Below are 17,130 nucleotides of genomic sequence, written 5' to 3'. Positions count from 1 at the left end.
GTTTATTTAATAATTAAAAATTGTTTGAGACATTTTTCATTTTTATATGTAATTCATGAAGTAGTACCAAAATGATTATAATATAAAGTGAGACTTACAGTATACTGTGCAATTTTAAAACATCATAAGGGAGCAGGGTAGACTACCCATGATCCCCTAGGCCTTCTCAGGGAGTCCTTAAAGGATCTGTTTCTGCTTTCCTGACAGACTATGGTATGGATTCCATATACCACAATAACTTCTGTAACAACATGCAAGATATCTACAGAAAAGAAGGTGTACATTGAATTTAAGACTCTGCATTGGTACCTACATGTTGGTACTTAAATCACCCACACAACACAACAACTCTATTCAGAGCTACCCTACCTCTAAGCACTTTAAAATATTATTTTAGTGTTTCACTCGGTTATCCCCATGGTACGCTCCCCGGTACGCTCCCCGGTGTGCGTACCGGGCGCTCCCCCTGCGAAAATCGAAATTGTTTAATTTTGTTTTTGCCCTGCGGAGCCCTTTTATGGCCGCCACATCAAACCTAGGGGGTCAGGGGGGGTCACGGGGGGTCTACCCTGCCCCCTTATGGTCATTTCCCCCTTTGTTTTTGCCACCTCTTGTGTCTCGATCCTACCGAGACACAAGATGGCGGCCGCTCCAGACTGTTTGGAATGTTGACAGACACCCAAGAGCCAATCAGCTTTCCGCTCGCGTACTCGCGTAGCGCGCAGGGTGCGCACCCCGGTGCACGTACAGGGGCGCACTTATAGATATATATATTTTTTTGAACCTAAATTACTCAAAATCCTCTGGAGCACATATCTTGAGACATAGCAAAGGCACATCGGGCTACCAGTCCCTACAATTTTGCCAAGTTTGGTGGAAATCCATTCAGCTGTTCGGGCTAAAAGTGAGTCCAACCGCCCTGTGGAAATTAACATGGAGAAAACATGTTTTGGGACCCCCCTTTTATCTCGGCCCCGCTTGACGAATCCCTCCGAAACTTTCAGGGAAGGAGCAGAGCGGAGCGGGCCATCTTCTTTGAGAAATTTGCGAAGATTCGTCCACTGGCGCCAAAGTTATTCCCAATAGAATGTTGCGGATTTCCTATGGAAAACAATCCTAACTATAACTACCTACTGGCGACCGCCAGTAGGTAATTTACATATATATATATATATATATATATATATGCTTTTGCATATGTATATATATATATATATATATATATATATATATATATATATATATATATATATATATATATATATATATATATATATATATTACCTACTGGCGTTCGCCAGTAGGTATATATAGTTAGGATTTTTTCTCTATGGGTTTTTTGAAAATTCTATGTCTAATAACTTTGGCGTTTGTGGACGGAATTGGCTGAAACTTTCAGGAAATTGGCACATTTTGTTTCTGAGCAGCCCCTGAAAATTTTGGGGGGGTTCGTCAAGGGGGGGCCAAGAAAAAAGGGGGGTCCCAAAACGCGTTTTTCCCATGTTAATTTCCATAGGGCGGTTGGCCTCACTTTTAGCCCGAACGGCTGAATGGATTTGCACGAAACTTGGCAAAATTGTAGGGACTGGTAGCCCGATGTGCCTTTTGTAGGTCTCAATATATGTGCTCCAGTGGATTTTGAGAAATTAACGTTTAAAAAAAGATATATATCTGTAACAGCGGACCGGGCAGCGCTCTGGTTCGCGGACTTTTCGCGCAACGGAGCTTTGTGAAGCGAAGCTGATTGGTTCTCCGGCGTCTGTCAACATTCCAAACAGTCCGTAGCGGCCGCCATCTTGTCTCTCGGTAGGATCGAGAGACAAGAGGAGGTCAAAACAAAGGGGGAAATAACTATAAGGGGGCATAGTAGATCCTCGCTGACCCCCTAGGTTTGATGTGGAGGTTTTAAAAGGGCCCCGCGGGGCAAAAAAAAATAATAATAATAATAATCGAACGGCTGAATGGATTTGCACGAAACTTGGCAAAATATTAGGGACTGGTAGCCCGATGTGCCTTTGCTAGGTCTCAATATATGTGCTCCAGTGGATTTTGAGAAATTAACGTTCAAAAAAAGATATATATCTGTAACAGCGCTCCGCTTCGCGTAACGGAGGTTTGCGAAGCTGATTGGTCATTCTGTCACTGGGCTATAGTTGGGCTACATCTGGCTGATATTTGGGCTACATTTGTTTTTTTGTGTGTCTGGCGGCCATCTTTGGGCTACATTGGGCTACATTGGGCTTCATTGGGCTACATTCGGCTAATTAGCAAATAGCTCATCGCAAACTAGGAATGGTAAAGAATCGCTATTTATTCCTTAAAGTTCGCTATTTAGGAAATGCAAAAAACTTTGATGATACATATGGCGGTTCATCTCTAACAAGATAAGAAGCATAGGGATACATTTATGATGACTGGCGCATCACCAGGGATGTGTTAGTCATTCTGTGCCGCCGTTCCGTCACCTATGGTGTGCTGCATTTACAATGCGGCGCATCATGGGGCAAAAACAGCACAGATGCGTGATGTATCTGTGCCGTAAAGGTGGCGCATTGCTGGAGTTGTATCGCAAGTGTGATGAAGCTCCAGCAAGGGTCGGGGGTGCCCCTGTCGCAGGGTTTCTGTTCTCACACAGAACTGTGGACAGAGGATTGGAACCTCGGCGAATGCATTGCTGGAGTTGTATCGCAAGTGTGATGAAGCTCCAGCAAGGGTCGGGGGTGCCCCTGTCGCAGGGTTTCTGTTCTCACACAGAACTGTGGACAGAGGATTGGAACCTCGGCGAATTAGGGTGTCCCAAAACTCACGTTAGTAATCAAAAACTCCTTAGCAAGCTAGGTACAGTGTCACATTGGATATAACAAACTCTCAATGTTTAGACAATCCAGAATATGAACTTATAGTACCTCAGGATACGTGGAACTCATGAACAGTCGGTCGTTATAGATTTCTTAGAAACCAGAACATGGAGTTAAGAAGAACAGATGTGTATTTGAAATGTTTATTTACTAATGCCGTCTTCTCAGGCGTAGTACCTTAGATAATAAAAGTACACATATTATCAGTAGCAAAATTACCAGCATAGTTACTAGTACATAAAAAGTGAATGGTGATAGTATGTTAACATGCTGTAAATGAATAAGAGTTAGCAACACTTATAAGCAGCCGCGGGCCGTGGAGGGAGTTACGGTGAGGCAGGGAGGCGGGGAGGGGGAGAAGCAGGGTGGAGAATACAAGTACACATATTATCAGTAGCAAAATTACCAGCATAGTTACTAGTACATAAAAAGCGAATGGTGACAGTATGTTAACATGCTGTAAATGAATAAGAGTTAGCAACACTTATAAGCAGCCGCGGGCCGTGGAGGGAGTTACGGTGGGGCAGGGAGGCGGGGAGGGGGAGGGGCAAGGTAGAGAGGGCTCCACCCTGCTTCTCCCCCTCCCCGCCTCCCTGCCCCATCGTAACTCCCTCCACGGCCCGCGGCTGCTTATATCTCACCCTCCCTAATACACATATTATATTATTTGCTAAGAAGGTCTCTTTGTGTTGGTTTAGGGCGTGCCCATACTTTAGTGTCTTAGATTTGAAGGAATCACATCAGCATACACCAGCTCTCTCTTCATGTGAACCGCATCAACTGTTGTGTATGCGTGTTCGGCAAAGCAATATAAAACCCGCCTCATGCCCAGAATTGGCAGAAGTTGCACTTATGTTATGAGTATGAAGTCGTGGAGATCAGACCTCATAACAATTCTGTATCGTGTTGTTCTTGAAACTTTAGCACTCGCTGTACAGATATAGTTTAACAAGTAAAGCAGATAGTAGACCAATAACATATTATTCTCATGTAAACCACGATGAACTACTAGGTGGAAAGCTAAAGCAACAACTAAGTGTCGTGTGCAGAAGTTGCAAAAAAGGAAAAATGGCGTTTAAACCGGTAATGAGCCCATGCTAACTTAACACGGTGTAAAGATATCCAGGACCTAGATGACACCTCCTCATGATCCGGAAACGAACTGAATAAGATAATAGAAGTGCCATCTCATGAGAGCAGATTGCAAGTTTATATGTGGACGGTCCGCAAGGTAGAGCATTAAAAACTAGGAAAATTTAATGCTAAAGAAAAATAAAACAGCCAAGTACTTTATCGAGTCTTAAGCCAATAGGCAAGGTAAATAATAAAAACTTGACAAATAAGTCAATGAATTGTCAATGAAATGCTAGTACTCAGCATATCAAACATGAAAAAGGTCTATGACATAACTGTGTATGCAAAATAAGCTGCAACAGCCTCCAATAGGAAGTCACCGTCTTCATCCGAAAACAGTTCAGCCATCCAATTTAAAAGCGGAAAAGAACATACGTGCTCTCCCAGCACCGGATCCTCTATCACCATCAGAGGACAGCTCGGTGGGTTTTCAAGAAAGCTCTGTTCCAAGAAAGACTGTGCTGCCGCCAGTAAATTCCAGGGACCAAGTAGTCCATGCATCAATGCCACAGCCATAATCCTTTCGCCAGGACAAACCAACTCGTGAGTAATGATAGGAGTCATCAGCTGATTAAAGTCGACGTCAGGAGAAACCGGTCCGCAGAGACACAAATCAATGGCCCAATCGAAATCACAGGTCAGGCAGTGAAATACAGGCTGGACACAGGTGAAGTAGGAGAATCGAAAAGATAATCCATATGCCGTGCTTAATATCGCCAGCGGCATTGTGCCATAATATTCTAGCATGCGATTGCGGAACAGTGTCAGCAGCTGCAGGGTGGGAGGTTGCATAGGAGGGACATCCATATTTAAAAATGTAAAAAAGCACAAGAGCGTCCGCTGGTAATGCAAGTAAAAATGCCAATCCACGAACCAGAGTGCAGAAAATAGAATGAAAGGAAGCAGGGATGACTCCAAAGATTTTCTCAAATGAAGTCACGAGACCACTGGTAACAACTTTAAAAAAGTGCACCAGGGACTTTGTGGAGGATGCGTTAAAGATAGTCGGAAACATGTTGCTGAAATTGAAAGGCAAATCTTCATTGAAAAGGGTGTGCACCTCTGTACGGGTGTTCGCTATGTGAAGTACGAAAGTTTCACGGGCCGAACTCAAGGCCACCTCTCTCTGAGACAAAAGAGCTCTTATTCTTGCCATGCCGTTGAAACGTGTCCCAAGGTTGGTATTTGTGGCCAGATTGAAAACTCCCTATGTTCATGTGTGGGAGGAAATAGAACATTTCTGCAGCAAATAACCCGTTCACTTACTGTTACGATAAAAGGAATACTTTTAATTAACTCAGAACAATCTTCATTATTGAGCATCAAATAACTACCATTTTCCAACAACTTGAACGTGGGGATGATAGCAGGAACTGGCGTGCCTTGCAACACGCAAGCCATATTTGGTCGGTGTTTGTTGCATGAACCGTGTAACTGTATGTGCCTACACATTAGTGAATGATCTGGCGTCTCAGTGCATTCCTCTCCATTCAGATAAACTTCTTGATCATCTTTGAAACATCTGTATGTGTATGGAAGCGACCAGACCTCATGAAGAAAAGCACTACCTAAAGGTTCATAACGACCTATTGGTATATATTTCATACAATTTGAAAACTTATATAAAGCAAAAGGCAGCGTTATTAAACCGTGGATAAGGCATGTTGCCAAAAAACCCGCAATCCTCTGCTGATGATGTCACTGAGCATGTCATGAATGATGTAATATCATCAGCAGTGGATTACGGGTAATAGTATCTCTAGTTTACTCCCCTATAGCTGTCTTTCTTTTAACATAAGTGTCTGTTTCCTTCCCTTATACTTACTGTTTTTGGTTCGCTTCCGGTTCGCGTACCGGCGAGCGAACTGGGAAGCGAACTAAGAGAAATAGAGGTTGGCACAGTTCCAAATATTGTACCAATTTTTTAATAACGGGGAGGTAGTTCTGAAAAGAACTTTATTTTTTATTTTTCTGAACATTTTTTTACTGTTTTTGAATTTTTCGGAACAGTTTTATATTTTTTTGGGTTTTTCTTGGAGGGGGCAATGAAAACGATTCATTGTAAAGGGCTCAACAGGAGCAACAAAACAAAAAAAAGAAGTATTTATTATTTTGGGCGTTTCGGACAAACTTGCATATGATAGTCAATAGCTCTGTTGATCAGAGTGATGCTTTTTTCTCCGTAGGAAATGAATCCATCGCAAAATGCGCAGATGTGTTTTACATCACCAAATCTCATTTGTATATTTGGCACCATCTCCCTGCCCTCTGGTCCCGTTACTTCCGGTACAACAGATCTTCTGGCCATAATAGGGAGATTATCCAGGTCGTTCCGAAACTGTGCAGCACTGTAGTTGTTAGGATGCCACCTAGTCATATGGCGATGCATTGTGTAGTTTCCGAAACTGTATTTTTTGTCGGTCCCTCTGGACAGTCTATCTTGACATATAAGGCAAGTTACGTATCTTGCATTTACTTTTTTCTGACCTTTGGGAATTTAAAAAAATTGCCAAATGAAGTTTTCTTTCCGGTGAGACGTCCTGGGCTGCTCAGGCAAAAACTGCCTCTCTTCGTGCTCGTCCTCCTGTTCCTCTTCTTCTTCTTCTTGTTGAATTATAACTTGAGCAGGTGGTCCACTCTTCCTTGGATGTGGTGGAGGTGGTGGGGAAGCACCAGCTGAAGCTACTAAAGAAGCCATTGCTCAGTGATCACAAAGGGTCTTTCTCTCACAATGATGAAAGTCAGAGTGAGGAAAGAAGGAGGGATTTTCATCATTTGGGAAAAACAAGAGTTCTCAACCAATCAAAAGTGTTCATTTTAGATTATATGACCTAGTCTTACATCATTAGGAAACCAAAAGTGAAATGAACCAATGAAAAGTGTTATTACCAAGTCACATGACTTGCTGTGTTTACGTTAAGCGCTTTGCAGGGCCTCCCGGTTTGCTTCCAGAAACCTGCGCTTTGCGACTCGCTTCGCGTACCAGTTCGCTAACGTAGTACGTCATATGACGTATCACGCGACAACGTGAAACGTCATGCGGACGGGAGGCGTCACGATGTTGTTTGTAACGCGGCACTTGCGGTAAAGAAACGTTTACCGGCTCGCGGTCTATTTCGCGGCATCAAGGTCAGCTAACGGGAAGCTTCCCGATTTGCGAAGCGGGTACGAAGAAAAAAAAATATTTAAAAAAAAAATTATTCATAAACATATAAAATATATTTTTGGATTTAAAGAAGAATACATTTTACAGCTACAGATATTAGCTGTTAAAAAACCAATGAAATTCACAGAAAAAACCATAGGTTATGGACCATATATAGTTAGGAATTAGCATTTACAAAACCTTGAAAATTCACTGAAAAAACCATAGGTTATAGACCATATATAGTTAGGAATTAGCATTTACAAAACCTTGAAAATTCACTGAAAAAACCATAGGTTATAGACCATATATAGTTAGGAATTAGCATTTAAAAAACCTTATTTTACTCACACAAAACCATTGAAATTCCATATATAGTTAGTTGCACTAACTATATATCGCGCACCCGCAATCCACTGCTGATCATGTCACATATTACATCATTCATGACATGGTCAGTGACATCACTGATGACATCACTGATGACATCTCAAATGACATCACTGATGACATCACTGATGACATCTCATTTGACATCATTCTTGTGCTAATAGGATAAACCTCTTCAGACTCTAATATAACCTTAGATACACTCAGTGTATACAGACACTCACACACTGCCACTCATCCATGGAGTTACTCACACACCCAGTCAGTCATGCAAAGAAACAATCTCACCTCCATTTCTTCAACTATACAGTTAAACACACCTTACTTATTGAAACATATACTAACACATATTTACTCTCTTATACAATCCCTGATACAAGTTCACAATGATCGATACAACCACTCACTCATTCAGTGGCTCTCATGCACAGTTATTTATATATGCCAACTCTCACATGTACTGTGTTTTACATATGTACTTACTATGACATGTAGCATTGAGATATCCATTCACTCATCAATACACTCATGCACACAGTCAACTGCCCATGTAGCTGTTTCCACATGCACTCTTGAACTCATACACCTAGTGAGTAAACTGCTCACACATCTATGCATAGAGTCACACACCTTCCAGCCACCCCCACACAAACTCAATCTCCCATAGAAATACTTGGGCAACCAATTAATAACACATGTAGCCTCTCGTATAGCTAATGATCAACACATGCAGCAGTTTACAGAACAACAGACATAATGATGCACAAATTAAGACAGTTTAGTCACTAACCCATGCATTCAGTGAGACACATTTAATCACTCACTCATACAGTCAGTCATGCACCTACTAAATCCTTCATCCAGACACTTATACATCCACTCAAGACATATTTTAACTTTACAGAAAAATACAGTCACTGGATGTTGTCATCAGTGATGTCATCAGTGATGTCATTTGAGATGTCATCAGTGATGTCATCAGTGATGTCACTGACCATCTCATGAATGATGTAATATGTGACATGATCAGCAGTGGATTGCGGGTGCGCGATATATAGTTAGTGCAACTAACTATATATGGAATTTCAATGGTTTTGTGTGAGTAAAATAAGGTTTTTTAAATGCTAATTCCTAACTATATATGGTCTATAACCTATGGTTTTTTCAGTGAATATATATATAAATATATATATATATACGTTTAGTAGTAGATTAAATCAAACAAAAGAGTTTTTTGCACAGCAGACAAGCTGAACTTGCACATTTGAGGGTGCTCTCCTGTGTGATAATGAAGAAAATGGCAGTTCAAAGAATTAAATTATTTGCCCACAATCACATCATCTGAAACCAGTTTATGGTTCAAGAGCATTACAAATAGGTCAAGTAGATTATTTAAAACACTAAAACTGCAGGTCGAGTAAAATAGTTATGATTTTTCAAGGCCTGTCTAGCTGCAAAATTCAGACCGATCCAATTCAGGTTTTTGCATCAGGTATCTATGACACCTCACTGATTTCCGAAATTTGGTAAGGCAGTTCCCCTGACTATCTCATATGGCATAGTGCACAAGGAGATGTTTTACGTACAGTCTTGTTGTTCCCAATATTCAGGGGTGCTGTCTGGATATAATCTGTACACTTATAGAAAATACTAATTGTAGAATTGGCATGGACCCTAAACTCATTCTCCTACACATCAGCTGAAGGATAGACACAAACATATACAGACTGGGCCTTCTGAACCTGAGGCTTACACTGGCAAAACGTGATATTGCATAGGTATGAAGAAGTGATGAACATCCCCTATTAGAGGTAATGCACAAGGGAAGGATCAATGTGTGTCAGTAAAAATGCCAAATATTGACCCTGGGGCTACCCACATGAGCACTCTATAGTCTGAGGAGACCGGAGGGAGTACCATGGAAATGAAAACGATTTAGGCTACTCTGGATGGCAGGCGGCATCAATTCACTGATCACAGTGCTATGAGCAAGACCCAAACAACTCAGAATTATGTTATGGTGGTGGTTAATGCATCTAAGTTCATATGACACTCAGTTTTATTTGCTGACTGCAAAGAAGTAATAGCACAATTAATGAGATGCCATGCAATGCCTTTTGAAAACGAAATAAAAAAAATGTGCAATAAAAAATGACTTTCTACTCCAATGCAAGTAAATAGAAAATACAATCATATCATTTTCTTGGTGTAAATCTGCCTCTGAGGTCTCCTTTAATGTTTACACTTTCTATTTAGATGTTTTATGAAGTTAAATGAGCAGTAACAAAACAAATCACTGAGACACTTATACAGAGTGTCTTTACAAGTTTAAAACTGCACCTACTTGCAAACATTGAAGTTTTTAAAAACTGTTTGATTTTTTTGGTGCCCTGGCCTATTTTCTATTCGAGTCCGACACTGGTAGGTGTGTAGGACAGTTACGTATGATAATATTATATTACTTCACATTAAAAAGAATCCTCTAGAAATTCACTGGAAAAAATTCAACGTTAACATTTTAAATTGAAGAAACACTGCAATTCACCAGTTATAGATAACTGAAATAACTGTAATTCGTGCCATCACTGTGCACAGCCTATGACACCATGTATTACATCACTCATGCAATGTTCTATAACATCACTCATGATGTCTAAAATTATATGTTTCATGACTGAGCATTAATAGAGATAGCGAGAGATATGAGAGAAAACATTATCCTGCACCCTAAAAAGACAAAAGATTTCCCTAAATAAATTATTAAAAATGTATTTGTTAGATGGAAATTTATTTTTAGCAGGTGTCTGTCCTTGATTTGTTAATTCTACAATACTATCAATGCATGCAGTGATGTGAAAAAAAATAATTAATCTAAAACTAAACTAAGCAATAAGAGAGGATAAGATAAATGTGATATGTTGCATCCCACCACCAGATTGATAAATGGAAAGTAACAACAAAGATATTAATTCAATTCATATACTCTACATGCAGACATGAGTGACCACTGTATATGCCCAGTTACGATTTAAAAAATGTACATATAACTTGAAGGCTGTAAATCTGAATTGCAGTAGGGGAAAATTAGTTGTTCATTTTTCAGTGGCTGGTAAAATTAATATCTTAGAGTTAAGTTGTATTAAGTATACTTCAGTAAAAAGGCATTTAATACTTTAGCAACATTAAATGTTTACACATTCAGGATGACAAATACGAAAGAACACATATTAGTACATTAATGTAAGTTGAATTTCAAAGACATACAACTGGAAAGTGCTCAGCATAAAGGAATGGGGACATAGGTCAAAGTATGTCGAACACATTTCTTTCACTATGTAATGGGAAACAAACATTGGCAAAGCTAACAAGGTATTAAAGTATTGTTCAAGGGTTTGTAAACTTGTGACTGCGGTTGTCTGGTTAGTGAGATGGCTGGTAAAATGGATTGATGACTAGAAGAATTGATTGGTTGAAGAGTCTGTAGAATGATGCTTCGATGATGACAAAGTTAGAGACATTTTAAGGCATGAGCAAAGTGGGAAATGGCCTAGGGCCCCCACTTTCCAAGAGCTCCCCTTGGAAAGTAAACTTTTTGCGTGTCTTGAACATCTCTGTATGTTTGTAAATACGAACATATTTTCTTCTTCTCTGCCTATCTCTACCACAGTTTTTTCTTTGCTGAGTGTTATCTTAAAAATGTTTGGTGGCCACAGAAAGACATATTTCAACAGCTTTTGTGTAAAAACAAAGTTTACTAAAGTTTGTTTGGAATCATGCGTGCTACAATTAGCACAAACATGGTGTAGGAAATTGGGTGACTGGTTGAGGGGGCGTGGAACCCTACTTAAGCAGCAACCACAGTCTCTGTCTAAGTTAAAGACAAGCAAACCTGAAAATAAACTGTGCTCAACCCTTTGGTAGCTTGTCACAAAAGCAGTCTGGGTAAACTTAAGAGGCAATGTGAAAAATATTCATTAGGTAGTTAAGGGACTGACCAAATAACCCCAATGCAAATCTGGAGAGCAATATTTCCCAGGAAAAGTTAATCTGCTGAAGCATGTGCATCTCTAGCGGAGACAACGCAAATTAATTAATGTGATAAGTTAACATCTTTCACACCAAGCCATTTCCTTGGTGTTATTAGTTATAGCATGCATTTGATCACCTCTATTTTGTTTGCTAGCAGTGTATACCAGACAGATCACAGCAAGTCATAAAGATGTTCCTTTCAGGCAGTTTTAAAATCTGTCCTCATTAATTGTTTTTGAAATACCTTCCACAATATATGATGTGCAGGTTAACAGTAAGTGTGGGCGTAATATCCGTTCCGCTCGCGGATTTTGCGGATTTTCGGCAAATTCGCAATCCGCAAACTCTCGCAAATTTGCCCAAAATTCGCAAATTCGCAAGAAGCGGATTTTTTTGCTTGGTCGCGCTTGACAAATAGAATATTATACAATTTTGCGGCGCGCAGCATTCACTTACCGTCATTCAGCGTTTGAGGAGTTGTTTTTCTCCATGTTTGCGTGTGCTGCCCAATTTTGGATCTTGCTGCGGGATCCCGCGGGAGTTTGTCGACTGCGATTACGTCATCGCGGCTTGCCACCTTGCAAGGCGAGAGTTTGTCAACACGAGTACGTCATAAAGGCCCGTGATCAGGCAGCGAAAATCTCGCAATTGCGAGATTGCAAAATTTGCAATTTCGCACAAGAAATCCACCAGCAGGCAGCATAAACCTTGAAAATGATGATTTTTATCAGAATAACTCCTCAGGTTGACATATGCCTGCACTTTTTTTTGCAAGGAGTCCATTTTGGGGGGGGGTGGGAGGAAGGAAGTGCCCCACAGTCTCCAAATTCCTGTTCCTGTCCAGCAGGCTCCTCCCAGTGCTTTGTTCATGTCCTGGTCACTTTGATTTGGATCTTGACCTGGAAGGATTACTTTTTGTGGATGCTGCTGGATATTTGGATTTGAGGCCTTTTTGACTTTCTTTGGATCACTTTTGGATTCGAAATTCGACAAGTAAGTTGATGTTGTTTGTTTGGGGCATTACAGTTGCTGCAACTACAATTTTGGAACTTTTTCAGAACATTAAATAAAATATATTGTGGGTAGCCACAGTATCCAGTAGGACCAGGGTTAGTTATGGGTGCATGATGCAACTGTTTTGTTGAATTTCAACATCATTTAGGGCATGGATGGCATTGGATTGTGGTGATTTTTGTGTGTTTTTCGATTTTTTGGCTGTTGTTGGGGCCTTTTGCCCAGGGGTACTCAGTGGTGCATGGGCCTAGTCTTTCTGTGGGGTCTCTTTAATGTAACCATCATGGAGGGCATGGATGTCATTGGATTGTGGTGATTTGTGTGTGTTTTTCGATTTTTTGGCTGTTGTTGGGGCCTTTTGCCCAGGGGTACTCAGTGGTGCATGGGCCTAGTCTTTCTGTGGGGTCTCTTTAATGTAAACATCATGGAGGGCATGGATGGCATTGGATTGTGGTGATTTTTGTGTGTTTTTCGATTTTTTGGGGTATTGATGGGGCATGGCCATGTGGGTGGGGGCCATTTTGAGGACTGGTACAGGTATGGCCTGGCCATGTGGTGGGGGTCAAGGGGCCATTTTGAATCCAGGCAGTGTGCTTTGTGCCATAGGCCTGCATCCAATGTGCCTTGCTTTCATCCATTATGCCCAGGGTTACCCAGTGGTGTATGGGCCTAGTCTTTCTGTGGGGTCTCTTTAATGTAAACATCATGGAGGTCATGGATGGCATTGGATTGTGGGGATTTTTGTGTGTTTTTTGATTTTTTGGGGTGTTGATGGGGCATGGCCATGTTGGTGGAGGCCATTTTGAGGCCTGGTCCAGGCAGGGCCTGGCCATGTGGGTGGGGGTCTAGGGGCAATGTTGAAGCCAGGCAGTGTGCTTTGTTGTGTCATAGGCCTGCACCCAGTCTGCCATACTTTCATCCGTTATGCCCAGGGGTACTCTGTCAGTGGTGCATTTTATTGGTCTTTCCATTTTGGGGGGTGGGTATAATAAAAATGCTTACTTGCAAACTATTAGTTGAAGCGCTACATATGCAACATTTATTTAACTGATGTTCCTCTGGCTTCATTTGCTTTTAGTTGCAGATAGACGAATCATCAGCCTCATCGTTCCTGATCAGTGCCAGGAAGAAGTCCTGCTGCGGTGTGTGCAGCACAACGTCATGTGTGGCCACAGACAACTCTGCAACTTGTGCAACTGCGGCCTGCTGTTCTGACATCTGAAGAAGATGGCCCCAAAAAAAGTTGCCCGTAGCTCCTCTAGCAAGAAAGTTGCCAGTAAGGAGCAGAAGAAGCAAGTGGCGCCACTTACCAAGGAGACAGGTGTGACAACTGCCACATTTTTTGGGGAAAAAAAGTACGCCTGCAGCAGCAGCGGGGTCTGCTGGGGACCAAGCTGGGAGCAGCACCTCCGCTCCATTGGGCTCATTGCCACCACCACCTCGCCAACTTAGGTCCAAGCCCTTGAGCGCTGCAGAGGCAGCCAGTATAGTTGTTCAATCACCATCAACCAGTGATGTTGGCTCATCGCAAGAGAGTAGCAGCATCCCTCAATCAAAACAGGATGTTGTAACTCATCTGACGAGTGTTCAACAACCACAGCCGCAACAACAACCACATTTGCTGCAAGTACAAGCCCAAGTACATGTGGAAGGAGAGGCGGCGAAAGGAGAGGCGCAAGCAGAGGTGCATGGAGCAGCACAAGTGCCCACAATAGTTGTTCCTCCCGAAGTAGGGGCACATCAGGAAATCGACATTCAAGCTGAGGTATCATATGAGGAAGCCACTCCTCCTGATGAATCATTGTCTTCCAGATCCCCAGCAAGGAAAAGATCAAGGATGGTGTCTACATCTTCTTCAAGCCCCCTTCCTTCTGATGATATGGATGAAACTTGGGAACCACCACTGCTGTCTGAGAGTGAGGCACACCATGATCTGACAAAGGCAGCTAAGCGTAAAAGGAAGGTCCCCGAAAGTCTCAGAGTTATGGAGTGTGATGACGACGCTGAACAAGAAGTGGCGTATACTCCTGCTGATGAAGACTCTCACGACTACGACGCAGTCATCATAGACGTCACTTCAGCCTCAGCGGGCATGCAGCACACAGACATTTTAACCCTAGCCCGAAATGCTGCTGAGCGTGATGATGATGATGATGGCGACGTGGGAATGGGACCACCACGAATGCAGTTAACTAGTACACCACCACCTACAGCTTCCATATTTTCTCGCCAGAAGGGACCTCCATCCACCTTGACCTCCATTTCCTCAATTAGTGGTGCTGTAAGTGCACAACGTACTAAATTTCGGCAACACACATCCTCCAGTTCATCTGGCATTAGCACCATTCCCAGTATCGCCTCCTCCGCCCCCCACAGACATTTGAAGTCCGCAGTTTGGGACTTCTTTAGTGTTAGCCCAACAAGGGAAAATATAGCCATTTGTACCATTTGTAAGGTTCGAGTTAGTTGTGGTAAGCTTGGTACCAACTATGGTACCGGAGGCCAGAGAGGTCATCTTGAGAGACAGCACACTGTCAAATGCCATGCGCACCTAAGGGAGATCAAGGCAGACCGAATTGCAAGTCAACAAATTGTATCCATTGATGTTTCATCTGCTGATGACAAGGAGGAAGAAGCGTCAAACATTTCTTCAGTTACACCCAGTACCCCTGTCAGCAGCACACCCCCTGCAAGATATATGAGCCAAACTAAGAGTGTGGGAGAGAGTGAGACACCAATGCGAAAAAGTTCATCATCACTGAGCGTAATTGGGTCGAAGAAGTCATCATCATCATCCCGTACAATGGTCCAGCCCACCATTATAAGCATGTTGTTTTCAGATGGGCCATTTGAACGCAACCACCCAACGGCACGTCTGTATAACACTAAGCTGGCTAAAATGCTAGCGCTGGACCTTCTCCCTTTTTCTTTTGTGGAAGGGGTGGGTTTTCTTGAAATGGTGGCAACGCTCTGACCTAAATGGAAGGTTCCTAGCCGGTTCTATTTTGCCAGAGTTGCTGTTCCAGCACTACATGAAGATTTGCTGGAGGCAGATTGGGGCAGCTTTGCAGAAGAGTGCTGTTCACACTATACATCTGACAACAGACATGTAGACCAGTTGGACAGCCACTGATTACATGTGCATCACTGCACACTGTGTCTCTTTTTCACGCGTTAAAGCAAAGATAAACGCAGGTGTTGACTCGAACAAAGTTTATAAAGCTGCTCGGAAACATGCAACAATAGCCATGTTTTCCATGGAGAAAAATCATACAGGAGAAAACATTTTGCATGAGTTTAACACAAAGGTCTTTAAATGGCTGTCCCCAAGAAAACGCATGACGCATGATTGGTTATGTTTCCACGGATAATGGCGCCAATGTAGTTAAGGCCATGGATGTGGGTAACTATTTCAGAGTGCCGTGTTTGGCGCACTGTATAAACCTGGTTGTTAAAACATTCTTGAGTGAAGTAAGTCCAGTCTCCAAGTTACTGACCACCTGCCGAAGAATGTGCACCCATTTCAACCATTCTTTAAGTCCCGGAAGCAGCTGAGGTGCTTGCAACATGAACGTAAATTGCCAGTGAAAGCACTCATCCAGGAGGTGGCAACAGGTTGGAACTCAACCTTCTACATGCTTGAGCGTCTGTTTGAGCATTATGCGGTAGTCGATCAGTATTTCTTTAAACTGGGTACACCTATGATAGACATGAGGAAACAGGTGGAGCAATGGGACCTAGTTAAAAGCCTGACAGACATGCTTCGTCCTTTTGATGTCTCCACACGTGCAGTCAGTTGGGAGGACTGTAATTTGGGAAAAGCTATCCCATTGCTGCGCATGCTAGAGCACCGACTGAAGGCGGTGTGTTCTAAGTTTGAAAAAGATGGAAAGGAAGAAGCATTTGAGTTGGCGGAGAAGTTATTACACCGCCTACTTCGCGATGATCGTCTTGAAATGATCTACACAGAACAGCATTACATTTGTGCTACTATTCTGGATCCACGTTACAAAAAAGGCAGTGGCAGGCAGAGTATTCTTTCCTTTTGATGACGCAGATGTTACAAAGTACAAACATTGGCTAGCTGTGTCAGCCACTCAGTTGGAAAGAGAACGGCAGGCAATTGAAGGAAAAGGCAGTACATCAGCATCAGCAGGCCATCCGCAGTCAAAAAAATCCACTTCTGCATCTGTGGCTGTGGCAGAAGTGAGTGATTTTCCCTCTCAGCCGTTAACGACACCAGCAACCGTATCATCTGCACCAGACACAACATTGTGTGAAGAAGAGGATTGGCTTACTCAGCTTGGGTTTGCTTCTCAAATGGTCCCAGAAAAAAGTAAGCAAAGTGGAGGAACCCTGGAGAACCTTGAGTCGATGGTGCAGGCCTATCTGAATGACTCAACAGAGGTCCATGTTCCTCATGACCCATTGGCGTATTGGCATGGGAAAACAGATGTGTGGCCAGAGATCACCAACCTGGCTATAAATTACTTGTCTTGCCCACTCGCAAGCGTGTCTTCTGAGCGTGCTTTCAGTGCTGCTGGTGGCATTGTAACTTTC

This window comes from Lissotriton helveticus, chromosome 8 (assembly GCF_964261635.1).
Source record: "Lissotriton helveticus chromosome 8, aLisHel1.1, whole genome shotgun sequence".
NCBI lineage: Eukaryota > Metazoa > Chordata > Amphibia > Caudata > Salamandridae > Lissotriton > Lissotriton helveticus.
This window is presented reverse-complemented; position numbering follows the sequence as displayed.